The 14548-nt window shown below is 39.7% G+C and overlaps 1 long non-coding RNA gene across 1 annotated transcript in view; it reads right to left on the minus strand.

Moving 5' to 3' along the window:
* LOC129784936 (uncharacterized) overlaps positions 1-14228 on the minus strand; it is a 36137-nt gene extending 21909 nt beyond the window's left edge. The window contains exon 1 of the long non-coding RNA XR_008748238.1: positions 14128-14228. This is a non-coding gene — a long non-coding RNA (uncharacterized LOC129784936). The remainder of the gene's footprint in view (positions 1-14127) is intronic.
* Positions 14229-14548: the final 320 nt, after the last annotated feature.

A 14548-nucleotide genomic window follows, 5' to 3' on the forward strand; every position in this document is an offset into this window, starting at 1 on the left:
ATTATTTACTCTCTTTGGACTTGTTTCCTCATTTATGACATAAGAAAAAATATACTAATACTATCAGGAGTGACAGGAGGTTAAACTAATATTGCTAAAGAAGATTGAATTGCAGTATGTAAATACAAAGTATTACTATCATTCCACAAACAGAAAATCTTGTGGTTTATGAAATATTTTTGCATGCTCCTCTCTCTCACATCCTGCCAAGTAGTACTTTGGGACATTGTGAGATTTCTAAGGTCAAGCTATACTCGTTTACTCCCTAGTGAGGAGGAGCTCTATTAAGCATGGGCTGGAAGTTGTGTCATGATCTTGTAAGAGCATTTATAGAAAAAGCCATTCCTAGAACTCCAAAGAATTACATAAAAAATCCTGGTAGCCTAGAAACAATCTACTGATATAAAATAAATTAACAGTCTGATTTTGTAAAACTATTTTTTAATATAGTCATTCAGAGGTAACCCCCCTGCTCAGAAAATCTCTAGAGCTGGGAGACATATTAAGGAAAAACCCGTCTACGCTTGCTCTGTTTCCTTATAATGCTCATTCCTTGAGTATTTCCCGTGTTGATCTGTATTGAAAAGTGGGATTTTTGAAGCTAAAAGACCAACCAGAGTCCGGAGAGGGATAGCACTGAAATCATATGACAAATTAATTTGGGAAATAACCCATTTAAAAAAAAATAATTAGGAAATCATAGGTTTAAAATGAGGAATCTGGAATAGTCAGTAGAAGTATTCAGGTAGTTGGTGTATGCTCACAGCATGCCCCCTGTCCAGCTGAGGAGAGGAGTGATAAAGCAGCTTTGGTGGGCACCTGGCATCCAGCCAGGGTCAGCCCTCCACTGAATCCGACATTCAGTCAGGTATTCCCTCTCAGCCAGGAAAAGCCTCTCTGAGTTTTCACCTGACCACAGCAGCAGGTTCACCTCAGGTGGTATGGTCAGAACAGCAGGTTTGCTTTAATGCCTTTGTTTATACTGTGGTGATCAATCACAACACTGCCTGGCAGGTAACTCTAAGCAGCAATGATCACATGATTTATATACCACTTCTCCCATTTCTTGATCCTCCTTTTTGCCATCCCACCCTTGTACATCCCTTTCTCCATCCCAGCCTCCTTCCAAACAAACATTTACCTGCTTTCCACGCACTGGTGCCAGTTTAGCCACATTCCTCATATAAAATGCTTTACGTAGCATAAGTGATATAGTGTCCCAGGTACTGCTGGTCTTGCAGGAGTCCGCCCCTGTGAAGGACCCCAATGCTCCCCTTCAATTGCCTCTGAAGTATTGATATTTTTCACGAACACTTTGAACACCTGTGAAATCCATCAAAGGTCACAGCACTCTGTAACTTTGGTCAGTTTCCCACAGTGCTATCTGTCATGGCCAGCAAGGTCTCATTTCATGGCCACTAGTTCTCCACATACTGTTCAGTTAACCTCAACTGAAGACCTTGTCAGAGGCCTTATCTGCTGGCAGCTCTAACACGCACTAGGGATAAATGTTGTGGTTTTAATATGAAATATGTATTGAGGTTTGTAACAGGGAGCAATGATCTTCCTGCGTATCCTATAAACCAGGGGTCCACAAACTCCAGCCCGCGGGCTGGATACAGCCCCCCAGGGTCCTCAATCCGGCCCCCGGTATTTACAGACCCCCCCGCCGGGGTTGGGGGGGGGGGGAACCAAACAGCCGCAGATGACTGCCTGCCACTTCATCCGCGCGTCGGCCCCTGGTTAAAAGGTTTGAGGATCCCTGCTATAAATGAATGTCCAGTTTATACTCAACTCCTAAGAACTGTGCAAATCCAGCTCCTTAATTTAATTCAACTAATTTCTACTTTCCCATGCTTAAGGCAGAATTATGAAGAATTAAGAGGTACTTTGTTTCAAAAAGATTAGCTCAAAAGTTTCAGAGGTTCTGCCCTATTCTCCTTTTAATATCAAAATGGAATGACACGGGGCTATAAGGGTTTCTCTGCTTCAGAGCTGTGGGGGTGAGGGTTTTTTGGTGTAATTTAATGTGCTTGTATGCAATTGCAAAGGGCACATCTTGCCCCATCCTCTTCTGCCACAGTGTTTCTGTGGTTATTCTTCTAATTTGATGATCTCTATCGGTTTTTATTAAATACAAGCACTCTTCTTTGCTAGATCACAGATAAAAACATTAAAATATTTCCAATAAAAAGATATGATGAGCAGGGTTTTATTTACCACTATTTACCGAAGAAGAGGGATGGGAAGAAGACTGAAAGGCACAGAAAACATGGTCACATATATGTTACTTTCTTAGAAAACTCAGCTAAAAATAACATATTGCCATTGCAGGTGCCTTTCCCTCTTGTTTCTATATCACTATTTTTTAAATCAAGTGTCCTGTTATCCAAACTACTGCTGACATGCTATCCACATTTTCTTGTAGCCAGAACTGGGACTGAATGAATCATTCCTATGACTCATCATAACTCTTTTTGCACACCATTTTATAATGTGCTGAATGTTTTAACATAAAAAGCGGAGTAGTCTCACTGTTCTGATAGAATCTTTTGCTAAAGATTCAAGTTACTTTTTCAAATTACTTTAACTTACTTTCCTGGATTTAGCTTTATTGGCAGTGCAAACAACAGCAATTAAATGTAAAAGCCCATCTTTCAATCTTCACAGTTAGCCCCTATCAAAAAGACAGTCCCCATACACAGAGTGATCTCCTACTAAAAAACGTCAAGAGTTCATCAGTTTTGGTTTTTGTTGGTTTGGGTTTTTTTACACAGTTCTAAATTAATGCCTGGATTAAGCACACTGTTCTATACCCACACAGAGCAGCACCTCTCGGCACAGTTATCCAAGACACATGAGTTACTAGAACCACTGCAATGCCTCCAGCCCAATACATGGAAGTCATACACCACCTACCCTTTCTTGATAAAAGACTATACAGTGCACCTGGGAGCCTTACTAATAGTGGGATTTTTATTCTGGTATCTTGCAGATATTCAGGAAAGCAAAAGATAAAATAAAGCACCTTGAATCACCTGGATAACTATAGAAGATCTACTCAGATCAGGAATCCAGGCCCCAGATCTCATATTTTCCCATGGTTTCATGTAGAGCATTATTATCACACTCAGCTACTTACTCAGAAGGACATTTAACAGGAATTCCCCTCCAGAGAGATTGCTCATGACAACGTGTGAGATACAAGATATTTGATGACTGGAGAAGAGGATTAATCTGTGTGGGGTGTACAGTATGAGAAAAAGGAAGTGTTTGGGAGGAAACCTGAGGAAATCATGAGATGGTAGGAGGTGGTAGAATGAGCCAGTTTTTTTGCTCAGTGCACAAATTACTAGAGCCAGTCACAAGAAAAGGGTTTGCTTAGGTAAGCAAACACTCCAAAGTATTCAATGACTGTTTGCAGTAGCTTCTTACTACAAAGAAGCCAGAACTGTCCAAGAGCAGTGGGTGGTAACAGACCATGAAGCATGTGCTGGGAGGAAAGGTAATGTGGCATGTGCAGTAGGTCCTGTTACAGGCAAGCCACAGTGATTTAAAACACATTAACTTCTGAACAGTGTACTATGGAGACTGCTATTATGATTTTAAACCTTGACAACAACAGTCTTTGTTGTTGTCAGTGTGCAGAGTTAGCCTGCTAACAGCCGAAAGTGTTTTGAGAAATAAAAAGTTGTTCAGTGTATGCTATCCCATGAATACAGTCTTTCTGTGAGATGCCTTACTGAAGACAAAAACCAAAAGTTCATATAAATAAATCTAAACCACAGCAGTAGTATTTCAGAGAGTAATGTTCTTTCTGTGCCTCGTTAACATACGAGACAAGAGCATATCGGTGTCAGAGTTTAAGCTAGAAGATGGCAATTAAACTAAAGGTTTGGCAAAAAGTCTTAAACAATCTTGCCAGTCCCATAGAGCCCTGTCTATTGGTAGATCTGCTAAGGGACATTACCAGCTTTGTCCTTTTGACTGCTTTTTCTAAGAGCATGTCTATAGTGCTAGGTCACCCTTCCAGTGCTCCAAGCCAAACAGCACCTGCATAGGTGTAGCTAGCAATGCGCAGGGTCTAAGCTCCCCAGTTCTGCAGAGAGGCAGAAGAAATTGGAGCTTTCAGCCACAGTAAGAGGGCTAAAGAAATTGCTCAAACTTGATCAGAACTGCCTTAAAGTCATAATGGCATCTCCATTGTTTGCCAACACCACATACTACAGCTCTTACTAGTTGCAATTTGAGTTAAGATAGATAACAAATATTGCAATACATCCACATCAATTAGTTGTCAATGGCTCATGTCTCACAATGCCTGTTATAGGTCACAGGTTCTCCCAATTGTCTCAGCTACATCAGGCACCAGTTGTTGTAGTCACCTCATACACTCAAACTCAACCTCATACAGGGCACAAATTGTTGCAGCACAATCAAACCAGTAAGTTGTAACAAGGCTTTTACCCTCAGTCAGATTGTACTGTCTATGCTGTTTCTCCTTCCTCCAGATACCAGACCACACTGCTCCTCCTCCATCCAACCACCTCTCCCACCATCCTCAGGGCTATTTAACTATTTAGCAGGAACGAGCTACACCTGCATATCATCCATGTTAATCAACCCACTGCCTTCGAGGCAAGGCCACAGCTGCATGTTATCAATGCTAATCAACCCACTGCCTTCATTCCTCTACACTCACTCACTATTTGTACTGCATGATGGAATTCAGAACTTCATGAAAGAGCTAACAATTACTGTCATGCCAGCCATAAATGTTACTCTGATGTGATTCATTGTATTCTCACAATAAAATGCTCCAAATGATAATACGTTTGCTGTTTAAATGTTCGCCAAAACGTCCATAGCATCTTAAACAAGCATTTAGATATTATTTTCATTCATTATAAAGTAAAGGAAGTTTTCTTCATAATGATTTTGAGGTTAGAACCTGATCCAGCTAATATAATTGTAGATGTTATTTGTCAATTTTATAAAAAAGTAAGGTGGATTTTGGCTCTGGAATTGTTGAAGATTTTTTTGGCAATCTCTATTATGTAATGTCCAGAAAGACAGTTCAAGCTTCCTGGATATTGTTGATGTTAAGCCAAAGATTCACTACACAGCTTAATACCTCTGTTCTATGCAGGTAAATAAATCAGTCTGCTTGAAAAACCAGGCTTTTCATAGCTGGATAGAAGTTGTTTCCCAGGAGCAATGTAGTCATGGATAATATTAATCCAGCTACCTCCTGCTTGGGGGACAGAATAGTTAATTTTGAATTAAGCTTTTTTTCTTCTCTCTATAAGGTGTTATATTGTAACACTGCCCCAGTGCAGGAAATACACTATGAGTTTCCAAAGACCAAATAGCTAGGTAATTACCTTTAATTCCCATAACTTTCAGAAAAGGTCATGGTTACTTGACACTACAGCTAAATTGAAAGGAACAGTTCAAATGGGTCATTTAGGTAAGCATGTTAAAGGAAGAAAGTGCCCTGATCATTTATTTGAAACTTGCCAATACTATTTCTGCATATTCCTGTCTAGTATTCCAATACATGGGCAGAATTAGTCATAACAATAACACAGCACCACCTCTCTTAGGTTATAGCCAAACAATCTGAAAATGTGCAGTTGATCTGAGTGACATGGATCGCCTTCCAATTAAAGAAATGAAAACATGCAGACTTCAGAGTAATTAAGATCATGTAATTTTTAAACCTCCAGTGCTTTCCAGAGACCTCTTGTTCTCTGGCACCCATCTTGCTTTAGTTGTTTCTCAGGCTTGGTAATGTGCTCAGAGGTTTCTTACACAAACATCTAAGAGCACATAAAAAGTTTCTGTGATGGAATTACAGAGGCCCAAAATGCTTTCTTCTGTGACTAAGTACAGACATGAAGAAAACTCCAGAGAGAGAACACCAGGTGATGCAGAAGTCAGAGAAATTCTGAAGGCAAAGAATCTCTCTCCTATGACTTCGTGGACTGTGCATCCCTGAGGGTAAGGTTTGCTAGATGCTTTTACCTGCCACGTGTCTAATTGTCAGAAATTACTGCCACAATTCACAAGATTAGCTATCTTGACTGCAGGTCCCATGGACTGAAGGAGCAATGTGCCAGCAGTGTGGGGTAAAACTATCAGATTTGATACTGAGCCAACGCATTAGAGATGGGATTGTTGGTAGACATCCCTTTAATTCTGTAAAACCCGCCAGCTGCCAAGAATACCATGACCTGAATGTTTGATATTCCCAACTCCTTATCTGATGTTCCATAGAGAGGATCATGTTGTGTGCTGTACATTTGAATTTCAGCTTTCCCCACCTAGATATTCAGTTATAAATTTAATATTTCTGTCAAATAGAAATGAGGAGAAAAATTAAATTAGACAAGAGAAAGATAAATGACATCTGAAGGGTAAATGCTTGAGACAACTGAGTTAGCTTGTTTCTTTGATTTATTAAATAAATCAGCTGGTGTTCCTAACCTAAACACTAATTTTACTATGCTTACTCTGTCTTATATTGAGGGATACAGTGATTATTCTGAAATGCCTCCCCTAAACCTCCCTAAAGGTTTAACAAAACTACAGGGAAATAAAACAATGGCAACATGCCAAAGTCCATCACAGTGGGTGCTGTTCTAATTCATTTGATACAGGTCAGCTCAGATCATGCAGTTGGAAAGTTGACATCGTTTTAATTAACTGCAGTATACTCTGTTGTTTTAAAAGGAGATACTCTTTCATGTTTTACATATACATTTTATGGCATACCCAAAGCAAAAAATTACAACCGCAACATTAGAAAAAAATACAGCAAAACTGACTCACTGAGTAAAAAGCTGCTTCCAGTTTAGTTTGATTCAGGAGAGGTAGAGATGATCTCACTGAAAGCTGACAGAGTCAGACAGTAGCAGTGGTGAAATGACTGATTTTTGTCTCAAAAAAAAAAAAAAATAGAACAAAGCAGAATAAGAGAGCTCTGAATCTAAACCCACAAAAATCAGGAGGTGAAAAAAATTAACTCATTAAATCAAAATCTAGGCAGAGAAGTAGTAACATTAATTGTGATGCCCAGCTGGACTCAAAACTTGTGTTCTTCACATTTTAACACTGTTCAGCTGATGCGCAGGTGTGAGCCCAGGGCATCTGTTGCCACCTAAATTAGTGATCCTAGCACTGGAAGAAGTCCCTGAGAGAAGGAGTATACATAAAAGTGCAACCAGACCTCAGCTGTACAACCAAAAAAGTCATCTCAGCCAGGGAAGAGCCCTGTGACCCTCTGACTGGATGGTCTCCTTCAGGATGTGTCCACCATTTCTGTGCTGTAAGTAGGTACTAAGAGAATCACAGAATCATAGAATCATTTAGATTGGAAAAGACCTTTAAGATTATCAAGTCCAACCGCACCATGTCCCTAAAGTTCCACATCTGCATGTCTTAATACCTCCATGGATGGTGACTCAACCACCTCCCTAGGAGCCTGTTCCAATGCTTGACCACCCTCTTGGGGAAGAAATTTTTCCTGATATGCAATATAAACCTCCTCTGGTGTAACTTGAGGCCATTTCCTCTTGTCTTATCACTTGTTATTTAGGAGAAGATGCCTACAACCTCCTTTCAAGTAGTTGTAGAGAGCAATGATGTCTCCCCTCAGCCTCCTCCTCTCCAGGCTAAACAACCCCAGTTCCCTCAGCTGCTGCTCATCAGACCTGTGCTCCAGACCCTTCCCCAGCCCTGTTGCCCTCCTCTGGACACACTCCAGCACCTCTACTTCCTCTTGAAGTGAGAGGCCCAAAGCCAAACACAATACTATACTTGAGGTCCAGCCTTACCAGTGTGGAGTACAGGAGGACAACCACTGCCCTAGTCCTGCTGGCCACACTATCTCTGGCACAAGCCAGGATGCTGTTGGCCATCTTGGCCACCTGGGCACACTGCTGGCTCATGTTCAGCTAGCTGTTGACCAGCACCCCCAGGTCTTTTTCTGCTGGGCAGCTTTCCAGCCGCTCTTCCCCCAGCCTGCAGCATTGCATGTGGGGGTTACTCAGAAAAATGTACTTCTAGAGGATTGCGTGGGGCACAGCAGGGCTCATTAGCTGCCTGCTGATAAACAGGGAAAGCTGCAGGAGTTCTGTGAAGTGCCTTTTTCCTCCCCCTCCTCATCTAATTCCTTTCTACCCTCCCCCAGGAGTAAAAGGAGAGAGAGCAGAAACAAAACCAGAGTTTGCACGTGTTCAATGCTTTTTAGGCTGGGCGCTTACGCTACAGGACACTAGCCATCCATAACCAGGCTCCCCCTGGCTACAGCTGCCACTGTGGAAGCGTGCGCTTGGCTGGAAAACAGTGCATCCTCCATGCTCCTGCAAGCTTGGCTTCACGCCTCAGTGCCACGGCCAGCTCCTGCACGCTCTGGCATGCTCTGCATATAGTGTGGCAACCTCTTCCCTCCATGTGGAAGCCTTTGGATGTAACCTAACAATTCTGCAGTCAGCATATGACAGCGGCACTGCTGTATGGCACTGGGACAGACTGACTGCCAGCCGCAGTGTATGCAGACCATGACTCACACCCACAGAGCAAAGACAAGGGGTTTGGCACGTACCTGTAGGGGCAGAAATAAACTTGTGCTTTAATACAGAAGTATAAAAAAGGACAATAAAATTTATGCAACAGAATCCACATGCAGGTCAAAATAAAATGAATGGATTCAAACCACAATTCAAACAAAAACTGTGGCTGGTTCAAACCAACAATTTATGTTAAAAATTAGATTCTTCCCCAAACTTTCACTGGTTCTAGTTCTATATTCTTCAGTTCTGTGAGAATCTGGGGGATATTTTGCTGTGGGATCCCCTTTTTGTCTGAAAATGTAAGTGAGCTAGCCTCAGGCTCAGACTTTTTCAACACCTGCAAAATGATGTGTCCTTTTTCTATTCCCGCTATAAAATAAAAATCAGGAATTGTTATTCCCAGTGTCCCTGGGGCTCACTCATTCATAATTAGGGAGAACAAAGAGATATAAGATGCATACTTAGAGTATTTAGTGTTTTCTACCAAGAAAGTCCTGAAATCAAATAATTTGAAACCAAAAAGAAAATCGTGGCATGGCTTAAAGTACCTTTCTCTCATCTATTTTTCTGAATATCTTTGGTTTTGTTAGAACTTGCTTGATCTCCTGGTATAAGGTTTCATAATTTTAAAATATAGGAAGTATCCAAACAAACATGTATAGCAGAAGAAAAAGAAATTCATACTAAAACTAACACCACACCTTCAAAAAACAACTGTTTTTCTAATGAAAAAAATCCCAAAAATCTAAACACACAAAGATCTGTTGGAAATATTTATCAGGACCCATTGGATTTTTTAAGTCAACATTAACACTGTTCAATACTAATGAGATGGGAAACAAAGCATCAGAAATGGATAAAATCATGAACTTGATTTTGGTCTCAAACATAAAACTTCAAGCCCAGTCTTTTTTAAATTGACAGGTCTTGAAGTTTTATGTTTGAGGTCAAAATCAAGTTCATGATTTTATCCATTTCTCATGCTTTGTTTTGACAAAAACAAATTGACAGAGATTTACCCTAGATTTATACCATTTTGATGGATCTTTAAGGACTGATGATTACTGCAGCTAATTACTCAGACTGGAACAATCAGGATGCACTACATTCGGCAGCATGAAGCAGTCCAGCCTTGGCTTGGCTAGAGATTGGGCTCAAGAGTGGAGGAAACATAAACAGAGACCATTCAGACTTAAATTATTTTGCAGTCTAACTTTCTACTTGTTCTCATTGAAGAGAAGCCATTTGAGGCAAATGAGGAGGAACAAGTATCAGAATGAATTTTTGGGAGGCATAACAGATACATGCAACAAAATGGAGTTTTGTCCAAATAATTACTTTGTTGTCAGATTGGAAATGTTTTTATTGTCTCCATGAAAAACCCCAGAGTTGTTTTATACCTTGTAAAAGTTTAGAGACTGCCAGAATGACAGAATTCACAGCAGTCAAATTTCAAAAGCTATAGAAATAATGTTTAAGAAATAAGTTTAAGCCTACCTATCAGTTTTGAGATAAACAAATAACCGAACATGTACAGTCCATGCTGCCTACATGTATAACATTTAAGAAAGCATTTTTATCAGATGGTGATGCTTTGGAAGAAAAGGAGCTGATAAGACAAAATGGATGAGATTTATTTGTTCAAGAGGTGCAAAGACTTCAGAGAGCGAAATAGCCTGACAAGCCAAACTGTAATTCTCTATTGCTTTGCAGACATGAAATAAAACAGATGACTCCTGCCACCACATGGGATGCAGACAAATCATCATGGAGCATCAGCTGCTCCATTCCCTGACTCTGGGCACAGGATCCTGTTCAAGACTTCACTTTGAGGTTGTTGTCCAGCTGGTAGATAGGAACTCAGAAACAGCAGTAACAAGATTCAAATTAGGGGCGTTTATTGGAGACATTTAGTGGAGATGTAGTGGACAGAGTCTATAAAGACAGGCTTGTACCTCTGACTTCAGTGTGAGATCAGACTTCTAGAGAAGCTGGGAAACAGCCCTGATCCCTCAAAACTGCAAGGAGTTGGCAGTGTTTCATTTCTGATACAGAAGGAAAATGAGATTTCAAAGAAATAACTTAAAAGTTCCATTTCCCTAAAAACATGGATTCAGGATACCTAGTTGTGTTTAGATCCTTATTCTCCATGATTTGGAGTTTTGCTCCCATAGCTAAATCAAGCCACCTGGCTGTAAGAAAGCTTGAAATTCTATTATGCATTAACTTCTCATTTCTTTCTAACTTATTTTGAGCAAGAAAAATTCTCAACAAAACCAGTATTTTAGCTCAATTATTTCTCAAAAATATTTCAGACTTAATGAAAGATCTTTTTCAAATGTAAATAAAAGGAGCATTTGAACCCTTTTGTGCTATCCTTAGTGTTCTAGTAAAATATTACTCTCCTTACCACACAGAATTTAATATCCAAAGCTCAACTGAAGCTTTGCACAATCTCTATATATAACAGAAAACACAAAACACGAGAGCGTGGTACAAGAGGCTTAATCAGAAATTTTTTTTCCTCTACTTTTCATAAAATGAGTAATTTGTCCCATTGCTCACTTTTCTGTGAATCCAAAGGCTCATGTGAGAAATTTAAGAAATCACAGGAAACTGTTACGTGACAACCCAAGTATTAGGAAGGTGTTAGGTCTGAACAGTTTCCAAGTAATTTAGTTCTTTGCAAGAAAATAGTCTAATGCTTTTGCCAATGAAAGAGTTTGCCATGATTGCATTTTGTTTCAAAAAAGGAAAAAAAAAAAAGCAGGCTCCTAGTTAGTTATTACTATTCTCTTATTTGAATAACAGGATCATATATGATCACCAAACATATTGATTAGGAATTACTAATAATTAATACATTCAAAGTCATCCAAATCAGTAGCAAACTGAAAGGTTGAATTTGTATTGGCATTTCTGATTAATATTAGCAATCATAGCCAAAGACAAGGTTTTGCTAACTCTTTGAGTAGGGGGGAGAAACAGCATTGTCATCTTCTCTGGTCTCTTCTTTCTTTGGTAAAGCTGGATGTGCATGTTACAAAAGAAAGGGGATGCTCTGACTGCAAAGACAGGAGGCAGCAGCAGGGTAGCAGCGGGAGAGCTGTCCTTACCCAGGGGCAGAGGCAGGGGCAGGGGCAGGCACTGCCCTGCTGTGGGGATTCACACCCCGGCTGCTCAGAGGGCTGATTAATCAAAAGACAGACAAAGAACAAAGGAGTCCTGAGCCATGACTACCTTGCATTAAGGTATTTGCTGGTCAAAGAGCACTTGCACCCCAGCACTAACACGTCACACAATTCGTCTATCCCACCCCAGTCGTCGGCACCCTTTCCCTAGAAAAGTACTCTGACAAACCGCTGCTTTTGCTGGTACAACTTAACCTATAGAAAGGGAAATCTATCTTTTAACGTGTGATACAGCATTCAGTAATTCTGAATCCTCCCACACTGTGGGAAAGTTCAAAGAGCAGCTCTGATCACTACAGTGTTGAATTTCTAAGAAACCTATAACAGAATTAAGGGAAATAAATATGAATTACAGTATTTAAAGAAAAAGAATGAGAAGAAAATATCTACAGGGCTTTTTTTGGAGCATTTGGATAGAGGTGATCTGAGAAGAGGATGATAAAGGAAGCAGCAAAATCTGTAACTAGGGACAGAGTTTAACAGTTTCCTTTTAAAATACTTTCAGATTTCAGCTACAGCTTACAAGAGATTTAAGGATTGGAGTGAAATCACTGAGCTCCAGCTGACTTCATTAGAGCTGTTCATGTGAGGAAAGTGAGCAGGATTTGGCCATAAAACAAAAAGGCCTTTGGCCTTGTTTTCATTGCCAAATATTTCCTAATTGATACTGCATGTAAACTTTGCCCTCTGCTAATACACTAAATAATCAATGCTATCCAAGCCCACGGTTCGTTTTCTGCCTAAGACATGATTTTGTTTGCTACAGGGATGATGAGGGAGCAGGAAGGGGTTGTGCTGTTGGACTGCTGCTTCCTCACGCAGTGCCACGTTTGTGTTATTCCACGCTTGCTAATGGAGAGGTCGTAGCCCTCTTAGCTGTAGGCCCCTGGTAAATCCCCACCCAGATATAATCCCCTGCACCTTGAAGAAGATGAGATTCCTCTGCTTTCTCTAAACACTGCATTATATCCCTGCAACTACCAGCCAGCTTTGAAGACAGACTGATTATCCAAATCCTTATAAATTATATGTGACTTTTGGAAAGCTACCTAATTAGGGAGAATGTACTCCAGGGCTTGGAAACTTATGATGTCCTGAAGAAAAAGGGGGAACACTTTGGGCATCTCAGCTAATTTTGGTAAATTGTAATATAAACTCCAAGACAGGATTGTGATTTACTGGCTATCTTACTCAACTTTTTTGATGCATACTGTTGCTTTGCAGCATTAAAAGCTTACTAAAAAAACATGTTCAACTCCACTGCATAATGGAAGAGTTTTTTCAATATGCAAAACCAATGACTTAAGGTTAGTCTCTAAAGTCAGATTCTGTTTTCCAACAGTTGCCTATTCTCTGATGGTATTCCTATATGTTATGATACCAGATGTATGAATAAAAGGTACCTTAATCTTACATTCACACCTCAGGCACTATCTATACCATCTCTCAGTTGCACAGTCTTTGGTGGTCATCCTTGAAGCTGACTCTATCAAACTTTTTGTGTCTAGGAAGCAGTGAAATTACTGAAGAAACTTACCGTAGCAGGTACTGATGATATCTAATGACTCATGAAAACAGAAGTTCTTTCTGTTAAGATTTTCCTCACTTGTCTTCCACTATTATTGACTAATTGTGTAATATTTACATTGGTTTCATAGATTGATTCAAAATTTAAGGAATTATAATATCAGAAAGAGTTACCTTTAAATTCAACACAATCTCTTATCAAAAAGAAGCAATGGCACTCTTAAAACATCTTTAAATTAATTTTTGTTTGAAGTGAGGAAGATCTTCAAATACCCCAAATCATGCAATGTCATTGAAAGATGCCCAGATACCAACAATGTTTGTGCATTTTTCTTTTAATAAGCCATCCTTGTAGTCAAAACCACCCACATCTTATTTCTTAATTGTGACTTTCAGCATTAGTTTAATTATATTTTTTCTTGCTACATTTAAAACATTATTTGCCCCCACTTTGTGTTTCTTTTTTATAAGTAAAACAGATTGAGTGCTTTCGGTGTTACAAAATAACATCAGCTTATTTGTTTTCTAATCATTCTTCCATGAACGCTCTTCAGGGATAAACAGCCTGTACAGACCACACACCCCAAAACCCGACAGAGGGGGTGAGATTTCGCTCTCTTAAATTACAATCCAGATGGCTTTCTGCAAGGTAGTTACACTAAGCTGTTGTTATAGTCAGTGGGAAAAAGAGACTCTTTTCATTTGTGATTCACTGGGTACTTTGTACATTTGAGATGAGATGAATACCCTAGAAGTGCCTATTTGTAGATAACCACACCATTTCAATAAATTCCTCTATTCCAGAAGTGGCAGCATTAGTAAAAACTACTTACAGATTTTTTTTTTATCCTACTCAATTTCCTCAATTTACGTACTCAGCGGCTGCATTTGCCTGTTTGTCCAGAGTGCTCCCAGAAGACTTCATTCTGCTGTTCATCCTACATAAACCAAAGTCAGGATGCAATTCACCATCTATGTATATGTCTCACTATATTACATGCATCTTTTTTATACATACGGATAAAATGTATAGCATATTTAATATGGTTTGCAAGATTTAATATAGTTGGCATATTTTTTGCTTGTCTCAGAGGACTGAGTGAGTCAAGTAGTACCATCCCAGTGACTTTCAGTTCACTGTTACTGCTCCCCAGGCTTTTGCGTTATCTATACTATTCCTCTGGTAATTTTAGGTTTTGTTGCGAGAGTGATAAAAATGGTTTGGGAACATATTCCCATCAGAAACTGAACAGG

Source organism: Falco peregrinus, chromosome 7 (genome assembly GCF_023634155.1).
Source record: "Falco peregrinus isolate bFalPer1 chromosome 7, bFalPer1.pri, whole genome shotgun sequence".
NCBI classification, from domain to species: Eukaryota; Metazoa; Chordata; class Aves; order Falconiformes; family Falconidae; genus Falco; species Falco peregrinus.